The sequence below is a fragment of the Mus musculus genome, chromosome 15 (assembly GCF_000001635.26).
Source record: "Mus musculus strain C57BL/6J chromosome 15, GRCm38.p6 C57BL/6J".
NCBI lineage: Eukaryota > Metazoa > Chordata > Mammalia > Rodentia > Muridae > Mus > Mus musculus.
The window spans coordinates 97,358,888-97,379,547 of NC_000081.6; the positions used below are offsets into that span (position 1 = coordinate 97,358,888).

A 20,660-nucleotide genomic window follows, 5' to 3' on the forward strand; every position below is an offset into this window, starting at 1 on the left:
CCCAGCTTCGTCCAGGTGGCTCTTAATTGCTTCTCCAGAGATGCCTGCCTCGCTCTCTACACCAGTCCTGATTTCTGACGTTTACACATGGGCCGTCGTGTTTGTTTCTAATTCAATAATAAGTGCTGTCTGTACGCTCTATGATTGATTCTTCACTTAAAAGCATCAGAACACCCCGGCTCGGTTGCTTCCTAACCATTTCATATTCCTTGTGGCTTGTAGAACCGGGAACTAATTTAGCCAATTACCTTAAAGAAACAGAAAGAAAGAGTGAAAAAGAGAGAGAGAGAGAAGGAAAGGAAAGGAAAGGAAAGGAAAGGAAAGGAAAGGAGAACAGAGGAGGGAGGGGAGAGGGAGGGCAGGGCAGGGCAGGGCAGGGCAGTGGCTGGCAACCAGTGCCTAGTTAGTGTCAGGCCTGGTGTGCTTGGTTTACTTCTCAGCTGCAGTTGTTTTACCTTAGGGAGTGAGGCAAAGGTTCTCTTCCCCTTTGTTCAGCCTCCTTTATCAGAATTAATCACTTAAAAATAAGAGATTTGGCCAGGCAGTAATGGCACACACCTTCAATCCCAGAGGCAGAGTTGAGGCCAGCTTGGTCCATAGAGTAAATTCCAGGACGTGGTGGGTGGGGAGGGGGCTACACAGAGGAAATCCCTGTCTTGAATCCCTACCCCCCACCATAACAGGAGAGGGAGGGGATAGATAGATAGATAGATAGATAGACAGACAGACAGACAGATGATTGATAGATAGATAGATAGATAGATAGATAGATGATTGATAGATAAACAGACAGATAGGCAGACAGATAGATGGATGATAGATAGATAGATAGATAGATAGATGATAGATGATAGATTTTTGGACAGAATGAGCTGGTACATGACGACAATCCCAAGACTTGGAGGCATCAGGAATTCAAAGCCAACATCAGCTACCTGAGCTCTTGCCTCTAGGTAGGAAGGAGGCATATGACGGAGGCAGGAGGATCAGAATTCAAGGCTTGGCTACTGAGGGACTTCCACATGGGACCTTAGGAGACTCTGTCTGTGGGGAAAATCAGGGTTTGGTCTGTTGATGTTTTGAGACAGCAACTCATCTTATGTATGCGAGGCTAGCCTTGAACTCATGGTCTTCTTGTCCACACTTGGAAACAGACGTGAACCAAGCATGCCCTAATAGAATAAAAATTGTGAGCTTTGGGGGGTCATCAAGATGGCTCAGTGGGTAAGAGCACTTGCTGCCCAGCCCATGACCTGAGTTTGGTCCTGAGACCTTGCGCGGTGGAAAGACAAAGCTCACTCACATTCATACCCAGTAGACAAACAGCTCTTTTACAGTTTTAAAGATTTATATGTATGAATGTTACATTCACATGTATGTCTGTGTGCCACGTATGTGCCTAGTACCCATGGAAGCGAGAAGAAGGTATTAGACCCTACGAAACTGGAATTATGGATGGTTGAGAGCTGACGTGTGAGTGCTGGGAATCAAACCTTGGTCCTCAGCAGGAACAAAAATGTTCTCAACCACAAAAGGAAAGAGACTAGGCACAGTGACACAGCCTTTAATCCCAGCATTCAGGAGGCAGGGGATGTGGATCTCTGCGTTTGAGGACAGTCTGGTCTACACGGATTGTTCCGGACCAATCTACATAGTAAGACCCTGTCTCAAAAATCAAGCCAAAAATGGAAAAAAAAAAAAGTACCCGTTTAAAGCACTGCCCTTGGTCATTGTAAAAGAAATAGAGGAACCAGGTGGGAGGTAGGCAGGATGCTGCTCCAATCCACCCTTACTCCAAGCTCTAGCCCCCCCAAACTACAGAAATTGATCCTTGCTGGTTTATCCGGAGTCTGCTGACCCCAAAAGTAGTTTGCTTTGTAAGATCATGGACTCCACAGACTCATCCTGAGAAGCTGGAGCCAGTGTCCCTGGCTTCGGTGTCAGAGATCTCTGCCAGGCGTGGGAACTGCTATTGGCAGTCTGGCAGCTCTGGCGACTCAGTAGGGCAGGAGTGTGGGAGAGCCCTAATGGTCAGCAGGACCTTAATGAAGCCTATGGTCCAGGCCCGCAGAAAAGAAAAAGGCCTGAAGGTGATTGGGGAACTGAGTTAGCTTAGGGCTCCGTCCCACGCGTGTAGAACAGGCAGCGGCTCTGATCTGTATTGGCATGGCTAGCCTGGGAGCTGGCACCGGGGCTCATGCAGAGAAGAGCCAAGTTTGCACCTTATAAACTCCACCAAAGAGGAAGCCCTACCACTGCCCCAGAGCTGCACCACCCACTGACACTGAAGGAAGTGCTGACTCTCTCCACAGGGCCGGGATGACTCGGCAATGAGAACGAGGCAACGTGGAGATCACCACCTTTCTCTCCTCTCGCCTTCCTTCCTCTTTCCTTCTCGGCGCCCAGCGATGGAGGGACTGGACAATAGGATCTTCCTTGCACAGACATGTAAGTATGCGCCCCTCCCCACAACAGACATGAGCACACTAGGCATAGCCCCCCACCTACAAAGCGGGGGCTCAGACCTGCAATATCCACCTTGATGCTCACACAGAACGTGTGGAGCCTCTTTCTGTTCAGAGCGATAGTAAGCGCCTGCTCTAATTCTCATTAACAAACACTGTAGCGGGGCCAGAGTTGCAGCTTTCTTAGCCTACTTCCTCCTAAAATATCAGTCTGTGGTCAATCAAATTCTGCAAAAGACAGTTTCTCCCTCAGACGTTGCTGGCTAACACAGCTCTCTAAGCCCCCAGGGTTTAGTAGGGTCTCCTGGGAATATAATCATAAGACAGCCTTAAATCAATGGGTTTCCCAAGATTCTGATTCTTGGAGTCCACCATTCCCTCTTAGATTTCTAAACCCACTGTCCCTAGACACATGCTGGCCCGTGACATACCGGAAACCACGGCAGTCACTGGTGGCAGCCTCTGTTCCCCTCCAAATCAAAAGTTAAAACGGCCTCTCATCTTTGCTGTGGTGTTTCAGTCCTCGTAGACATCACCCTGTGGGCATGGAATAGGGTTCAGTTTTCCTGCTAGATGCTATGGCAGGCCCGACCTTGCAACTTGAGACAAACAGGGCCCTCTGGGAAATATTTCCTCCCCGGGACACTCCTTCCTAGTCTGTAGGTGGCACTAAAGGTAACAGTGGGTGTGAGGCTCTGGGCGTCCTTCTCAGGAAATGGCAGCTGCAATAGTTGATTCTGTCAATCAAAGGCACTGGAGCTAGAATATTCAAAATGACTATTGCAGCCTGAAAGAATAGGGAGATTCTGTGGGCTGAGACCTGCAGGCATCTCAGAGGAGTGGCCCCCAGGCTGCTAAAATGCCTGACAGAGGGAGGCAGGCCGGGGCCTTCAGACACTATTGAGGTTCACACACACTCAGTCTGTGAAGGGCAGCAAAGTGGCAAGATGAGCATCTTAGGACACAGACTGGAGAGACGAGGCGTCAGGTGCACCGTGATTCCTGCTGTAAAAGGAGGTAGAGGCTGTGGCCAGAGAAGTGGACTAGTCAGAGCAGTTTGCCACATGCTCTCCCTGCCTGTGCTGGGTGGCTAAGAGGACTGGGAGGCTTCTGACTGGAGATGTGCAGTAAGTCAGGTTGAGGAGTTTATAAGAAATGTCTCTTTGTTCTTTGCTGTTTTTTATCATGCATTTTTAAAGGCTGCTGCTGACTGAGCACTGTGCCCAGGTGAGAGGCCCTAGGGGGCCTGGGGGTGGGGGGTGTTTATCTGGTAGGAGAAGGGAGGAGGAGTGCCACAGAACATCAAGCTGTCTTCATCCTGACCAGAACCGCCTTCACAACCCTAGATTTAGCTGGGAAGAGCATTTACATAAGCCCCAGCACTTGGGAGGCAGAGGCAGGCGGATTTCTGGGTTTGAGGCCAGCCTGGTCTACAGAGTGAGTTCCAGGACAGCCAGGGCTACACAGAGAAACCCTGTCTCGAAAAACCAAAACAAACAAACAAACAAAAAAACTGTCAGTAGAAGGCTTGACAAGTACAAAACAAAAATGAAAATTAAAAGTCTTGGTTTTGTTTTTTTGTTTTGTGTTTTGTTTTGTTTTGTTTGCTTTTCAAGACAGGGTTTCTCTGTGTAGCCCTGGCTGTCCTGGAACTCACTCTGTAGCTGAGGCTAGCCTCAAACTCAGAGATCTTCCTGCCTCTATCTCCCCAATGCTGAGAGTAAAGGTGTGTGCTACCACCGCTTGGCTAATATAATATTTTTAAGAGAACAGTTTAAAGTGCAGATTATGACTATGAAAGACTTGGCATGGTCTCCGTTAGCTCCTGCTGCCTGGGCCCTCCCGGGCGTTCTTTTAGGTCTAAGGATGAAGGGTTTTTGTTTTTTGAGGTTTTAACACAAGGTCTCAAAGTGTAGTTCTACATTACCTGGAGCTCATTACATAGACCAGGCTGGCCTTGACCTCCTGCCTTGCCTCTAACTCCTGGGTGCTGGGGTCAAAAGCGTGTACCCCGGCCCTGGCTAGGATAAAGCTTCTGATATGGGTGGACTGGGGAAGAAAGGCAGTGGTGAGCGTGTGAGACGCTGAGAACAATGAGAGGCCCTGAGGGCCTCGGGGAGAGGGAATGAGATGTGTAGGTTCAGGTCTGCAGAATGAGAAAGAACCATGTGACATCAAATATGGATGAAGGTCTCACTTGTGCGGAGAACGGGAATCAGAACACACTAAGCGAGGGGCTTGGCGTCTCCCCGTATTGTCTACAGGTGAGAGACGCGTTTCTGATAGAACGAAAGGCCTCTTTTCTCAGGCGCCGTTTGAGTATCATTTGTGTAAAGGGTTACAAACTTTAGGGAGCCTGCTGCACGGCCAAGCTCACGACTGAACCTAGCTGGAATGGGAAAGGCTGTTCAGCCTCCCCAGCCTCAAGACAACCTACATCATTCTTATCCACCCGCAGTCTGTTCCTACAGGATGCTCTCAGGACAGCCTGGAGCTGTGCCATGTCTTAGTTAGGGTTTTACCACTGTGAACAGACACCATGACCAAGGCAACTCTTAAAATGTGTGTATGTGTGTCTGTGTGTGTGTGTGTGTGTGTGTGTGTGTGTGTGTGTGTACACTGTCACTGGCTTCACACACACCATAAGAGGGCAGGGAAGCCACCATGTGGTTGCTGGGAATTAAACTCAGGACCTCTGAAAGAGCAGTCAGTGCTCATGATAGCTGAGCCCCCAAGGCAACTCTTATAAAGACAATGTTAGCCGGGCGTGGTGGCGCATGCCTTTAATCCCAGCACTTGGGAGGCAGTGGCAGGTGAATTTCTGAGTTCGAGGCCAGCCTGGTCTACAGAGCGAGTTCCAGGACAGCCAGGACTACACAGAGAAACCCTGTCTCGAAAAACAAAAACAAAAAAAAACAAACAAACAAACAAAAAAAAGACAATGTTATATTGAGGCTGGCTTACAGGTTCAGAGGTTCCGTCCATTATCATCAAGGCAGGAACATGGCAGCATCCAGGCAGGCATGGTGCAGGAGGAACTGAGAGTTCTACATCTTCATCTAAAGGCTTCTAGTGGAAGACTGATTTCCAGACAGCCAGGATGAGGGACTTAAGCCCACGCCCACGAGTGACACACCTACTCCAATAAGGCCACACCTCCTAATAGTGCCACTCCCTGGGCCAAGCATATACAAACCATCACAGCCCATAACACAGGGTGCTTATAAGCCTTTGTATTTTACTTATGGCTAATCATTCAGAGTATTATTTATATATATGAGGAAGGCATAGATGAACATATATTGTTTTGAAACCTCACTCCCAGTAGTTTAGAGCCAGAGGCCACAGGTAGAAGGGACCTGAGACACCAAGGAGAAGGGGCCAATGACCCAGATTGCACAAATCGCACTTTACTGGAGACTTTTAAACGATTATTTATTCATTCATTTTATGTACATAAGTACACTATTGCTCTCTTCAGACACACCAGAAGAGAGCATCAGACCCTATTGCAGATGGTTGTAAGTCACCGTGTGGTTGCTGGGAATTGAACTCTGGACCTCTGGAAGAGCAGTCAGTGAGTGCTCTTAATGGCTGAGCCATCTCTCTAGCTCACTTTACTGGAGACTTAAGGGCACAGGATGTCTTGAGCAGCTACAAGGCAAGAGGATCCCTCCATTGTAAAACCTGAGGGTGGTGTCTCCATGCTGAGCTACACAGAGATGGGCTGAGGCCAACAGGAATGCATTGTCCTTTCTCAAAACATTGGCTAAGAACAACCCAGGCATCAGTGGTTGGCACGCCACGCTCGGCTGACTATCCTAACAACTTTGTTTGCTGTAGGGCTCGGGATATCTGCCAGAACTACCAATAGGCGAACTGAGCCAAGCTACCTGTGGTTATGTGGAGCCGCACCCCGGCACATACCACTACCTAGAGCAAATCCAAACTCTGCTGCTCAGTCCGAACATTCAGTTTCTGACACTGGAAATGGGTGTAGAAGAGTCAAGTGGCCCAAGAGATGAGGACTCTGTTGACCTGCAAAGCCCATGCGCAAAAGGATTCCAAGACAGCTTGTGGACAGATTCAAGGCAGAGCAACAGACTGGCATCTTGGGTCTCTTGATTCATCCATTCTCAAACCTCCTAAGTCCTTGCTTAGCAACAACCAACGAGAAGTTGACATATACTGACTTAGTATAAACTTAGTTCTCTTGCTGAAGCAGAACTCATGAGATGTTTTTTTTAAAGATTTATTTATTTATTATATGTAAGTACACTGTAGCTGTCTTCAGACACACCAGAAGAGGGCGTCAGATCTCGTTACAGATGGTTGTGAGCCAACATGTGGTTGCTGGGACTTGAACACTGGACCTTTGGAAGAGCAGTCGGGTACTCTTACCCACTGAGCCATCACACCAGCACCTTTTTTTTTTTTCATGAGATGTTTTAATTCAGATCTCAAAGTTAGGTTTATTTATGTGTTGGCAAGGTCTTGCCGAGTGGTCCAGACTGGGTTAGAACTCATGACCTTTTGGTCTAGTTCTCCAAGAACTAGGGTTACAGGTGTCTGCCACCAACCACAGCTGGCTTCCAAAGTCTTTGGTTTTCTAAGAAAGATTTGTCTAACATGTTTGTATGTTCCTGTGTGCCTGTGTGTGTGCATGCATTTGTGTGTGTGTGTGTGTGTGTGTGTGTGTGTGTGTGTGTGTAGGTGCCCAAGGTAGCCAGAGACATTGGACTCCCTCAGAGCTGGAGTTGTGAGCTACCTGATGAGAGTTCAGGGAACGGATCCTCTCTTAAGAGTAGTGCACAATCTAACCACTGAGGTGTCATCTCTCCAGTGAATTGTTAACCCACTCTGTGGTCCTGTGCATCTAGCCAGAGCTCTCTGGATTCATGAATGAAAACACACACACACACACACACACACACAACACACACACAGTGTTATTTTTAATATGTCTTACTAGCTCAATGGCTAGGCACTTCATGAACCTCCCTGTGGCTAGCACACACACTCTCCTCCCATGTTCCTTAGTTAACACCTTTTAAAATCTACATTTCATCTCTGCTACCCCAGACCCAGTCAGAGGGTTGGCCCTTGGGACCACTTTCCCAAGTTCTTACCTGTCAGAGAGCTCTTAATTCTGATCTTTCTGCTTCCCCGGTATGGTATGGTCAGTCCCGTGCCCTGCCCTCTCATGGTGGAATCCCTTCTTCCTCCCCCATGCATTTCTTGCCTGGGATGCTAAAAGCCCCGCCTCTTTCACCCTATAAACAGCCATTGGCTGCTGGCTCTTTATTGGCTAATCAAAAACCAGTTGGGGACAGGAGCCCTCAGCATCTGGACATGTGGATTCCCATTTGATTTTTGGGAACTGAATTAAGACAAAACATCAGAACCTACCCCCAACACAGGCCCCTCAAAATCCTTTTGTTATTGTTTTGTTTTTTCTAAGGCAGGGTCTCACTCAGTAGTCCAGGCTAGCTTCAAACTCACCGTGATCCTCCTCCGTCAACCCTCTGGGTTCTGGAATTGCCAACCTCGTATACTGCCATGTTAGGTTTCAATGTAAGCGAAGGTGTTTGTTATGTAGTACTGGGGATTGAACCCGGGCCCTCATGCACATTCTACAGCTGAGCTACAACCCCAGTTCCTCACAATTCTTTCTTTTTTTTTTTTTTTAGATTTATTTATTAATATAGTTAAGTACACTGTAGCTGTCTTCAGATGCACCAGAAGAGGGCATCTGATCTCATCATGGATGGTTGTGAGCCACCATGTGGTTGCTGGGATTTGAACTCAGGACCTTCGGAAGAGTAGTCGGTGCTCTTAACCACTGAGCCATCTCTCCAGCCCCACAATTCTTAATATGCTATTAGAGGAAATAGATTATTCATGTGTGTGTGTGTGTGTGTGTGTGTGTGTGTGTCTGTCTGTCTGTCTGTCTGTCTGTGTCTGTCAGAGTCTAAAAATGCAGGCCTGAAACTCACTATGTAGACCAGGCTGGCCTCAGTCTCTCAGCAACCCTTGTGCCTCTGCTTCCCCAATGCTGAGCTAATACACAGCTGACTTACTCATATATACTTAAAGGCACAGATCACAAGTTCTTAGAAGAGAAATAACCAAAACCATGCAGGCCATTATATCCATACAAGCAAAGAAGAAGAAAAAAAAAAGGCATGCTTTTTTTTGATTTGCTAAATTCGGCCTTTACTTAAACATAGCCTAGCATAAGTGTGAAAGCAAGCACCCGTTGACTGAGGTAAATGCAGCTTTATGTAAATATTGAATGGGCTGATTTCTGGCCCACTCAGAGCACTGGAATCCTAGAAGAAAAGAAAAAACAACTGCCCCTTCAAACAGAGAAGGTGGGTGAAAAAGATAAGCTGTGGCCGAAACTAATAAAGGGTTGTTGATGTTGAAGGAACACTACTGGACAGGGTACAGATGTTTGCCAAGCATGTGTGAGACTGTAAGTTTAATATCCAACACCACCAAAAAAAAAAAAAAAAAAAAGGAAGGAGGAAAACACATTATTTTTGCCATTACATTAAAAATATTTTCTACTATCTAAAAAAAAATTGGTTTTATGTGCTTGGACTCAAGTAAGCCATGGCTTTAAGTAAATTATGAATTTGTAATTATCAGTCTATGTGAATGAACACCAATAAGGCAAAGCCACAGCTGGAAGGGTGGTTCCGAAGTTAAGAGCACACACTGCTCTGGCAGAAACCTGAGTCCGGTTCCCAGAACCTATGTCATACGGCTCCTAAGCACCTGTAACTCAAGCACCACGGAGTCTGATAGCCTCCTCTGGTCCCTGCAGGTACCTGCACTCCTGTGCAAAGACCCATACCACCACACGCATGCATACGTATGAAATGACCATCTTCATCTTCAGCAGCAGCATCCTTTAAAGTCCCAGCAGAGGCAGGGGGAGGGCAGCCTAGTCTACAAATGGCAAATGGCAAGCTAGAGCCACATAGTGAGACCTTGTCTCAAAACAAACAAATGGCTGAGAATGGTGGCGGACGCCTTTAATCCCAACACTCAGGAGACAGGGGCAGGTGGATTTTTTTTTTTTTTTGGTTGGTTGGTTGGTTTTTTTTTTTTTTTTTTTTTTTTTTTTTTGTCTTATGGACATATTGTGCCAGGTTCTCATCCCAGTCTTAGCATTCCCATAGCGGGTGATTATCACCACAATTTTGCAAATGAAAGAGTAGATTCAGAGGCAGGTGGATCTCTGTGAGTTCAAGGCCAGCCTGATCTACATATGGGGGTTCCAGGTCAGTCAGGGATACATAGCAAAACATAGAATCGAGCTCCAATCTTGGTTAAATATAGCTCCTTGCCTGCGCTATGCCTTCACCCACCTTGCTGAGATAGACCAGAGAAAAAAAACGAAGAACTCAAGCCCTACAAGTTGCCTGGCAGGTACCGCCAGTTTCTTCCTCATCCAAGGACTTGGCTCTGGCAACTTTCCCCATCTTTGTATCATCTTTCCCCTGTCTACTGGGCTGTTCCATAAAGCATTCAAGCCTGTGGCTGTAACTGACTGAGACGGAGGGGGGCGGGGGAAGGGAGGGAGAGGAAGAAGGAAGAGGGGTCGAGAGAGAGAGAGAGAGAGAGAGAGAGAGAGAGAGAGAGAGAGAGAATAGAGAGAATAGAGAAATCTTTTTTGCTTTTTTTGTTTTTGTTTTTGTCTTATGGACATATTGTGCCAGGTTCTCATCCCAGTCTTAGCATTCCCCTAGCGGTGATTATCGCCACTATTTTACAAATGAAAGAGTAGGTTCTGAGGAGTTCGCTGACCTCCAAGGTCGTGGAAACAAATGTGAGTCCATTCCCTTGGCGCCAAAGCCAGAGGTCTCCGGTTCACCTATCTCACACCATAGCTTTGCTCTCCATATGCACCACCAGCACACTAAGAACCTCCGGGAGCTTGAGTTCAGAGCTCTCCACGCTGGAGGGTGGAGACCCATAGACCAGGGTGGGTCACATGACCAAGTCACGTGCTCCAAGGCCTGGCTGTAGCGCCGCAGGATAGCTTTGCCTGCCTTCTTGCTCCAGGTCACTTGACTGGCTTTACCACTGAACAGTATTGTCAACCCCAGGACCTTTGAGCCTTGGAGACCTCTGCTTAGGCAAATCCAGGATTTTTTTCACTTTGCCGTAGAAAAGAACTTCAACAACAACAAAAAGCGGGGCAGTGTTGGCGCACGCCTTTAATTCCAGCACTCAGGAGGCAGAGGCAGGCAGATCTCTGAGTTCAAGGCCAGCCTGGTCTACAGAGTGAATTCCAGGACAGCCAAGGCTATACAGAGAAACCCTGTCTCAAAAAAACAAACGAACAAAAAAGAACTTCAAGGCAAGCTGGTGTGAAGTAGAGTTGAAGTTTATTAAAAGACACTTTTTGTTTGTTTGTTTGTTTGTTTGAGACAGGGTTTCTCTCTGTCGCCCTGGCTGTCCTGGAACTCACTTTGTAGACCAGGCTGGCCTCGAACTCAGAAACTGCCTGCCTCTGCCTCCGGAGTGCTGGGATTAAAGGTGTGCACCACCACGCCCGGCCTAGAAGACAGCCAGGGCTATACAGAGAAACCCTGTCTCGAAAAAAAAAAAGATAAAGAAATACAGTTGCTAGATAAATCTACTACTTATATTTATATTAAAAAGACACATTTTTAAAACATGGATTTTTACCATAGGCGCTTTACCAACTCAGCCACGTCTCCAACACCTTTAGTGTCCACAGTGACTATGTACAAGGTCTGTGGGGCTTGGGGGGTTGCTCAAAGAGTAGAACATGCAAGGCCCAAGAGAACTTCCTTTCATAAGCAAAATTGTGAAGTATACATTATGAGTGTTATTGTTCAAATTTAGGAACGAGAGTAAAGGTTTTATATACATAACCCAAGGTAAGAGGTTATTTTAGCTGTATGGAAGTACGGTCTATTTGTCGTCTTGGACATACCTGTCTCAGGAAAACACATGTCTCCTCTGTAGGCAACTTTGGCTTTGTTGGTGATTCCCAGAGTTTCCTAACTCTGTCAGCAGGAGAACTTTTGCTTTCTATCCTGACTTGAGAATATAGAAATCTCTTCAGCTGTGGAATATCTGTATAGAATGTTTCCGACAAAGTAGCTGGTGGTGCTTCTAGAGGAGGAGAGTCTTGGAAATACATTCTCTCTCTCTCTTTCTCTCTCTCTCTCTCTCTCCCTCCCTCCCTCCCTACAGCCCCTCTCAGGTGGGAACACATTCCCCTCCCTCCCCCTTCCACTCCCCCTTCCCCTCCGGCAGGGTCTTAAGTAATTCAGTCTCACTTCAAACTCAGACATACAGTCAAGGATGACCTTAAGTTTCTGGTCGTGTCCCCCCCCCCCCCCCCCCGTCACTCTGACTGCAAGCACATTGTAACACGCACAGTCAGTTTATGTGGGGAATCGAACCTGTAGCTTTATGCACTGCAGGCAAGCCCTCTACCAAGTGAGCCACATCCCACAATCCCACAATCCTCTTGCATCCTTTCTTTCTTTTTTCTTTTCTTTTCTTTTCTTTTTTTTTTTTTTTGGTTTTTCAAGACAGGGTTTCAACTCTCTTTGCAGACCAGGCTGGCCTTCAACTCAGAGATCAGCCTGTCTCTGCCTCCCAAGTGCTGGGATTAAAGGCGGGTGCTACCACACCTGGTTTAAGCAGAATAATTTAAGAATGACAGTACTGGCTGTGTGTGCCACACCCCCCCCCCCCCTCCAACTGGCAGCAAAGATGGCTGCCGTGCAGTTTAGAGTCGGTCCTTCCCCATCAACGGCGGCAAGCCATTACGTTTTTTCAGAGTCTCGGTCTCACTATTTGCAAACTAAAGGTGACAAGAGTGTGCCTCACATCCTGAAAAGGCAACCTGAGGAAGTACATCTTAGGGGTGGGTAAGGACCAGGAGGTTCGAGAGGCTCCAGAGTATTCTCAGGAGCCAGGTCAGCAATACAGGCTGATGACTGACGTGGGTTCTAACAGACACTGGGAAGAAGGAAGAACCTAAAACGGAAGATTCCAAGCATGAACTCTTTGCATTTACTACTGCTCTTCTGCCCTCTGGTCTCCTGGTGATTACAGAAAACCTGGTGTCCTCCCAGCTGGGTCTCAGAGCTCACAGACCCGCTGGAAACATTTGCATCTCGAGCAGACCCCTTGGCGCCAAGTCAGGGCAGGGTCCCTCCAGCTACATAAGACACGGTTCCGAAGTTAAGGATAGCCAGGTTTCCAGTTGGCTTTTCCAGACTGAAAGCCTGTCTGGAGACACTGTAATGACTGTATTAGAATTCATTGCAACACAGAAAAGTTTGGTCAAGATGAGAGAAATAATTTAGGCAAGGCGAGAAGAACACAGAAGTGCGGGATTAAACTTTATGCACATGTGGGCTAGTTGAGGAGATAAATTATTTTCAAGAAATGACAATGAACTAATTTTGTAGCCTAGCCTACCTCATAACTCATTAGTAAAGAAACAAGACCCTGAACAAAGCATACAGGGGGAATTCAGGACTGCCCTGGGACCCTTTGTTATTTGTGCTGAAGACAGGGTCTCCTCTATAGCTCAGGCTGGCCTGTGTACTGAGAATTTTGTTTTATTTTGGGGTTTTGATCCCCCTTTTTCTTTTTTATTTATTTATTTGTTTATTTTAATTAGGTATTTTCTTCATTTACATTTCAAATGCTATCCCAAAAGTCCCCCATACCCTTCCCCCCTTGTTTTTTTCTTTTCTTTTATTAGATATTTTCTTTATTTACATTTCAAATGTTACCCCCTTTCCTGGTTTCCCCTCCAAAAACCCCCATCGTCTTCCCCCTCCCCCTGCTCACCAACCCACTCACTCCCACTTCCTGACCCTGGCATTCCCCCACACTGTAGCATAGAACCTTCACAGGACCAAGGGCCTCTCCTTCCATTGATGACCGACTAGGCCATCCTCTGCTATATATGCGACTAGAGCCTTGAGTCCCACCATGTGTTTTCTTTGGTTGGTGGTTTAGTCTCAGGGAGCTCTGGGGGTACTGGCTAGTTCATATTGTTGTTCCTATGTTTGTTTAACACAGAAATATTATAAGAATATGTTTTGTTTTGATCCCAGGTGTGGGATACGGAGCTGCTTCAGACTGTGCACAGCAGCTCGCTGTGACTTACCTCGTGCACTGGCAGGGAGGGGGGTGATTTTGCCAGCTGCAGATCGTTTGATAGTTTTTTTGCCAGTGTGTGACCGTTTGGAACTCTGGGAATTAATCAAAGGATGTATAAACACGAGAGCCCCAGTAGAAGGGCTGGTCGACTGGTGGTTAGATGATAGTTGTATGCAAAAAGAGGAAAGAAGAAATTAGATCAATTGACAGCGAAGATCAAACTTGCCCCAAGGAACGCCCCTAACCAGCAGGAAGTAGTCTAAGGCCATTGTAGACTACTTTCCCCTCCACCCCTTTTTCTCTCCCACCTAGAGATTCTGGGGTTGAAAGGGTAGAAGAAGGGGTTTGGAGAAGGGTGGAAGAAAAAGGAGCCCACTAAGTAGACAAAAGTTGGGTTACAGGCCTGGGCTTTGTGTAGATCCAGCTACTGCCCTCCCGAGTGCTGGGATTGTGAGCTTGGGCCTACACTGGTCTCACTGCAGAGTGTTTCTTGTTCCACACTTTCTACTGTTTATTGTGATGGAAGTTAGAAGCTGAGGCTGGAGCTCAGAGGGAGACAGGGCAGGGCCGGAGTTTTACACACAGACATACAAAGGAGCACACAAAACAGTAACTTCAATTCTAAGGCTTGCTCTGAAGTGTTTAGAACACCTACTAAAAAGCCACTATTTTTTTAAAGCTGTTTTTGTTGTTTTTTTAAGTTTCTCTTCTCCTAGGTTGATTTTTTTTTTTTTTTTTCTGATTCATTTCCTCCTTCTTTCATCTCAGTATTAGTAGGAGGTGAGAGTCCCTCCCCCCCACAATGAGATCATCCCAAGCAGAACCCAAGGCCAGAGCTTATCTGCTAAATCAGAGGCCCTTTCTTTCACAGCAGATGACAGCTTCCAGTGGGAGTCTGCGAGAGGGAGTCGAAGGGACCGCCGGGCTGACTCTGACCTTTCCCGCATTTACCTGGCTCCCGGTCACAGCTCTGACTTTTTCTGGACTCCCTTGGGCCTATATCCCGACTCCCAGCTGGGGGGGGGGGGGGGGAGGGCAGTCCTTCCCCCCTACCGAGCTTCGTGCAGACCGAGAGGGAGGCTGGGTTAAAAGCAGAGCCTCCCCCTCCCCCAACACAGGATGAAGGCTACTAAATGAGAAGGGAGAAATCTCTCATCTCCCCAAATCTCTCCCCTCAACTTCTCTTTCCCACGCCGAATGCTTTCTGCTTCGTATTCGCCACACCGGCATAGTAAAAACGGAGGACCCAAACTCTTAAGAGAACACAAAGGGTCACATTTAAATTACTGAGAAAGGCAACATAAAAATGAATTCAGAGCCAACCCACCACGTCAGGTCTCGTCCACGTTAACGGCGCAGTCTTAAAACTTAGGTCATTATTGTTCCTAAAGCAAGAGAGCAAACGTTGTATCCTGTCATTTGCCCCAGAGGCCACCGGAAATGGCATCACCTCCCCAGACACTGCCTTGTGAAAGTTGCAGCACCCAGCGCTGAACTTATTTACCCCGAAGACAGAGCCTGGGCCATTCTGATCTACAGCCAGGAAAGGACTCTATCTAGGGAAGGATCTAGAATCAACAGAGAGTCACCTTTTTTAAAAAAGTCACCAGTGGTTTCCATAAGTAAGTACTCCCCAGCTTTCTGTTTTCAGTTTTGTTTTTTTTTTTTTTTTCTTTCGCTAATGGGTCTCTTGTAGCCCAGGCTATCTTCCTCCTTCTCCTCCCCCTCCTCCTCCCTATGTAACTGAGGAAGAAAGATCTTGGGAGATTCCCCATTCTCTTTTAAATATACATTTAAATTTTCAGATCGATCATCATTTCTCAGATCTCTACTGTAAGGAGTCAATGAGCAGGTGGGGGGGGGGAGGGATGGGAAACTCCAGGCACCAGACTTGGTGGCACCAAAGGACAAGCTGTTAGTTATGTGGTCTACACTGGTAAACAATTAAACACCTTAAAGAAGAAAAGAAAAAGATACAGAAAAACAGCCAGTTCCACGTTGAAGAGAAAAGGAGGTGCGGTATCTATTTATTGTCTATGCAATCCTGTCTGTTGTGATTGACCACAGAGGCTCGGCACCCCAGCCCTGCTTCCCATGAGCCTGTGGCTGTGAAGCAGGGAGCCCATTCCCTGTCAACCTTGATCTTTGAATGTGTAAAAAAGAAAAGCACCTGTTTCTTAGGCTTCTTACGAGGAACACAAGGGTAAGCAAGTTAAATCACTTAAAGGTCGCCAGAGGAGCCTGAAACAATGTTACCAGGTTGGTGTTGCTAAACCCTGGCTGAAATGCTTCATTTCACCGCAAGTAATAAGGCTAATTAGTTATTACGTTATTACGAACCAGAGAAGCTCCTTACCTGCTTTGTGTCCTTGTGGAAGCGTTTAAAGCTGTGTGCAAAATAGTTTTCCTGGCCGAGAATAACCAGGAGGGAGACCACATGCATATTTTTCTTTCTAGATAATTTTACTTCCTTCTTTTCCTTTTAACAAATCTGTATAGCTGAGTTAAAAGCTCAGGTTTTGAAACTATATATATATATAAAAATAATTGTTTTGGTTTTTTTTTTTTTCCCCGAGACAGGGTTTCTCTGTATAGCCCTGGCTATCCTGGAGCTCACTTTGTAGACCAGGCTGGCCTCGAACTCAGAAATCCGCCCGTCTCTGCCTCCCGAGTGCTGGGATTAAAGGCGTGTGCCACCACGCCCGGCAATATAATTTTTTTTTAACCCAAAGAAAGGAAACCTAAGCCCCAATCTTATCTAATTCATCAGAAGACTTCTTGCTATCTATAGCAGGCCAGCCAGTTCTGGCTTTTGCCAGCTGAGCAGTCTTGGGCTATTTTGCATAGCTTCTGTTGATTTCTCTGTAAGTAGACTAAGTTTTCTCTGTAAGTAGACTAAGTTTTCACCTCACCGGCCTGTGAGGACCCACTGTGAATGTCCGATGTGAGGAGGCATAGGGTGATGGATGGGCAAGCCAGGGCACATCAGAGGAGACCTGGACCAGAGGACTCCTGAGACCAGCTGGCATGTGGAGGCAGGGGGAACCTGAGTGAGGACAGCCTGCAGGACAGGGCGAGTTAACTCAAGTAGCAAACCAAGCATTAAGGAGGAAGGAGACAGCTGTCTGAAGGACAAAGGAAGAATCTCTGACAAAACTGATCTTAAACAGATCCTGTGTTTGATCCCAGATGATCGGGGACACACACACCACCACCACCACCACCACCACCCCAAAAATTAGTCATGTAAACTATGGTAAACCAGAAGCAAAAACCGAATACTACTCACCTCCTGAAAATGTTGCAAAATCCTAAAGCATATTTTCAATATGCATGTAGTTCTACCTTACATATATAATGAGAGAATGTATACCCATATGTTATCTACTATGTTGATTAATATTATTAACGTGGAATCTGTTACACAGTATATAATGAAAATGCACAGGTTTTATGTAACATGAGTCAGACCCTGGGTTGAATCCTTAGCACTCCCAATAAAGTAGAAATAAATAGAAATAGTTGAGTTGAGCTAGCATTGTAAGGATTTGGATGTTTCGAGAATAGTGGGAAAAGCCATTTATGAAAAATAAAAATGACTCGAGCCAGCCTTGGGGAAGGAGTTTCCTTCCACCCAGTCATATATTTCCATGCAGAAGTGAAGTTCTGAACACCAAGAGCAGACATTCCAGTCCACAGCCAGTATTTACCTTGAGGAAGACTGTCCAAAGGTCAAGAGGGAACGGTCTTAGGAATTGTCAGTTTGGTGTGAGGATCAGGAACCTTGGAGAGTGTGGAAAGCTATTGTTATTCCTCCCTTCCCCCACTGAAGAACTTTACACACCTGAATGCCTGGAGCTGGGGACTCCCGGGTAGAGAATGGGCTGTTTTAAAATGTGGCATCATCTTGCTAGCTATCAACTGTTGAGAAATCGCCAGTAATTTACTAGGCTGCCCTCCCCTCTGGGCCAGAAGACCTAAAGCAGGCAGAGTGCAGATCTGGCCGGGAACTCCAGCTGGATCTAACCCCAGGGCCAAATCCCGGGCCCTCCCTCTCAGCCTGGTGGCTTTATTGCCTAACTCTGAGTTATCTGCATACAAATAGTATTGATAAGGTGATGGGTGGTCCTTTGTCTTCCTCCTCCTGAGTCTAGGGAAGAGAAGCCATTTACAATCTGGCTGAAGCCAAAGCCAGAACTCTCTGGGGTAAGATAGGCTTGAGGGTGATTGAGACCAAGGTGGAAGAGGGCCTTGAGAAAGAGCAACTTTGAGGGAGTGCCCTGGGAGAGAAGAGAGGTACGGCAAAGGCTCCAGGGGAGGACAGGACCCAGCGGGGCCGGTGACACGGACTCAGGAGGGCGTAGCAGACGTACGGTCAACAGCAGCTGGAAAGGACGAGAATCGGCCTTTGAAAGGAAGCCAAGGAGCCAGTGGTGACTTACTGACAAACGTCTTCGGGTTTGATGCGATTGGGAGCCAAATTAAAGTCAAAGGAGGAGTGAGTGGGAGGGAGAGGACCGGACACAGGCTGTGCAAACAGCGCTTTAAAAATGTGGCTTTGAAGGCCAGGCGGTAGGACAGGCCTGGAGGTGGAGCCAAGGAAAGTTACCTTTCTTTTTCGGAGCAGCGAGACCTTAGAAGGGTGGGAGCTAACCTTAGGACTAGAGACTAGCATGCCGAGCGCAGGGTCAGCCCACGGGGAGGTAGCCTGAGATGTAGGAGGCTCCCGGCGAGACTTGGCTTGCTGATCTAACCCAGGAGGTACGTGTCTGCCTTTGCGCTCGATGGGAAGGGGGACCCCGGGGTGGGGGTGGGGTGAGGTGGGGTGGGGTGGGGGCTTCGGGGCCTCGGGCTTTCTCTAGAGTGGGGCCAGCTTGCTGTACTGGAGTTGGAAAGGGGCCCGGTGTCCCACAGGCGTGACTAGGCCTTTGAGACACCGGGTCTCCTCTCATCCCCTCTGTTACTGGAGGGGAAACCGAGGCTCAGAGAAATGAGTTTCCAGACTGAGACCAGTATGGCACTGCTGTTTCTTGGAGCATTTTCCTTCCCCTGTTAGACAGATTATAGTGGAACTTGAAGTGACGAATCGAGATGGTGAGGTTAAAATTCGCATCGCTGTATGCGGTTGAAATGAAATTCTCACGAATTGTTTAAAAGATCCACGGCGGTGTGCACACCTTGAATCTCAGCCCTCGGGAGGCAGAGGCAGGAATTCTCCCCGAGTTCTAGGCCAGTCAGGGCTACAAAGAGACAGTTCTCAAAAAAATTAAAAGACACTCCAAATTGTCCAAAAAGATTCTATTTTTCCCTAAAAAGTGTCTGCATAGCAAGTGTTAGGGGTTTCCATCTCACTCTTAAATTTATTCCTTACATTTCTTTATATAGCCCATATGAAACGGTCGGTTTTTGTTTTGGGTGGTTTTGTTTTTGATTTTTCGAGGGAGGGCGTTACTGTGTAGCCCTGTCTATCCGGGAACTCACTCTGTAGACTGGGCCAGGCTCTAACTGCTGTAAGAGTTTTTAAGCTTGTAATTTGTAAACATGTAATCGATTTTTTTTTTTTTTCAAAAGAATCGTAGTATTAGGCATTAGTGTGAGGGATCATAAAGCCACAGGCCAGCAAGGCCATCTCAACTCTTGCCTAAGCAGTACTTGAGGTCACCTGGAACACACTTTGAAGGGCAGGCAGGCATCTTCCTGGTTCAAATTTCCATTTATGTCACAAGTGTCAACCAGGTTAAATGTGCAAGGTGACAGCTGTCAAGGCCCTGACACACACTGGAAACTAGTTTTTTTTTTTTTTTTAATAATTAGACCAAAGGGCTGAGGCCTGGTAAGCAGGTAGCGCCACCTGGGAGGAGGAGACTGGGTCCTGCCAGCGGTTCCCCAGCAGTGGTTTCTTTATAACCACATGTAACCACATTCTTCACAGGACTTTTATGTATTTGATGTGACCCTAAGGCCACCTTTAAAATATTGTTTCTTTAATTTTTGGCGGATATTAACTTACTTACCTCAAATCAAAAGTTTGGTGAATTCCCAGTTCAGGGTCCAGTGACTGCCCCTCCCCCAGAATACCCATAGCCAGTAGTTGGAAGGCAGGCAGGCTTTGTGGACCACCCTAGGATCCTTAATTGTCTTAGTAGGCCTGGTCCAATCTAATGTAGGCCCATTATAGGCCATGGATTTTTTTTTTTTTTTTTGACAAATTTAGTTCAACTTTAAACTAATACCAGAACATAGGAAAGTTGAGTATGTGAGTACCCTTAGAAATAAGTATTTTCTTGTCTATACATGCAATGCCTTAACATTGAAAGAGATCTTGGAAAAGTCAAAAGTACTGATTTGAGATGGGTATGTTTAAATCTCGGCATTCAGGATGCAGAGGCAGGCAGGTCTCCCATGGTCAAGGCCAACCTGATCTAAACATCGTTGAGTTCCAGGCTACGTAGTGCGACCCAGTCTTAAAAAAACTAGATAGATGGATGGATAGATAGGATTGATAGATAGATAATAAATTAGATTCTCCCAAAATGCCTTTAAACAGAAAGGAGCTATTTCTAATCCTAGTATAATGTCACAGTAGGTATTTAGTCAGATGCATGAAATTATTAAACTCCTTACCTGTTTTTCCTGCAGGAAGCCCAGGCAGGCAGCACCCCTTTGTCAGGTCTGTCTGTATGATTTAAGACCTCTGTCCTATCCCTAGGGCAACTGGCCTAGTTCATTGTCAGTCTTCCAAAACTAACCTAATTATTACAAAACATTGATTAATGAAAAATAAATGCTCTGGGTTTGGCTTGGGATAGCTATGAAGTAACAGTCAAAGATTTATAATTTATGCCTTATGAAGCTACTGAAAAATTAATCATCCCCAAATTGAGAAATACAAGCAAGTTCTTTGAAAGTCTTTTTTTATTTTATAGCAGTAGCCATCATTAATGCATATTGCTCCCACAGCATTACAGCCCCAGATCTTGCAGCAAAACAGAAAGTAATTAGGATTTGGGGAAGCAGGCC

The 20,660-nt window shown here is 46.6% G+C and overlaps 1 protein-coding gene across 12 annotated transcripts in view; it reads left to right on the forward strand.

Moving 5' to 3' along the window:
* Positions 1–20,660, forward strand: part of Pced1b (PC-esterase domain containing 1B) — a 138,721-nt gene that overhangs the window by 111,915 nt on the left and 6,146 nt on the right. For 7 of the 12 annotated variants that reach the window (XM_006520964.4, XM_006520965.4, XM_011245624.2 and 4 more), the window contains exon 4: positions 2,313–2,448. The gene's annotated coding sequence lies outside the window, so the exon portion shown is untranslated. Of the gene's footprint in view, positions 1–2,312; positions 2,449–15,068; positions 15,263–15,402; positions 18,402–20,660 lie in introns of those variants that run through there. The other 5 variants (XM_006520963.4, NM_172293.4, XM_030248561.1 and 2 more) reach the window with 2 other exon arrangements.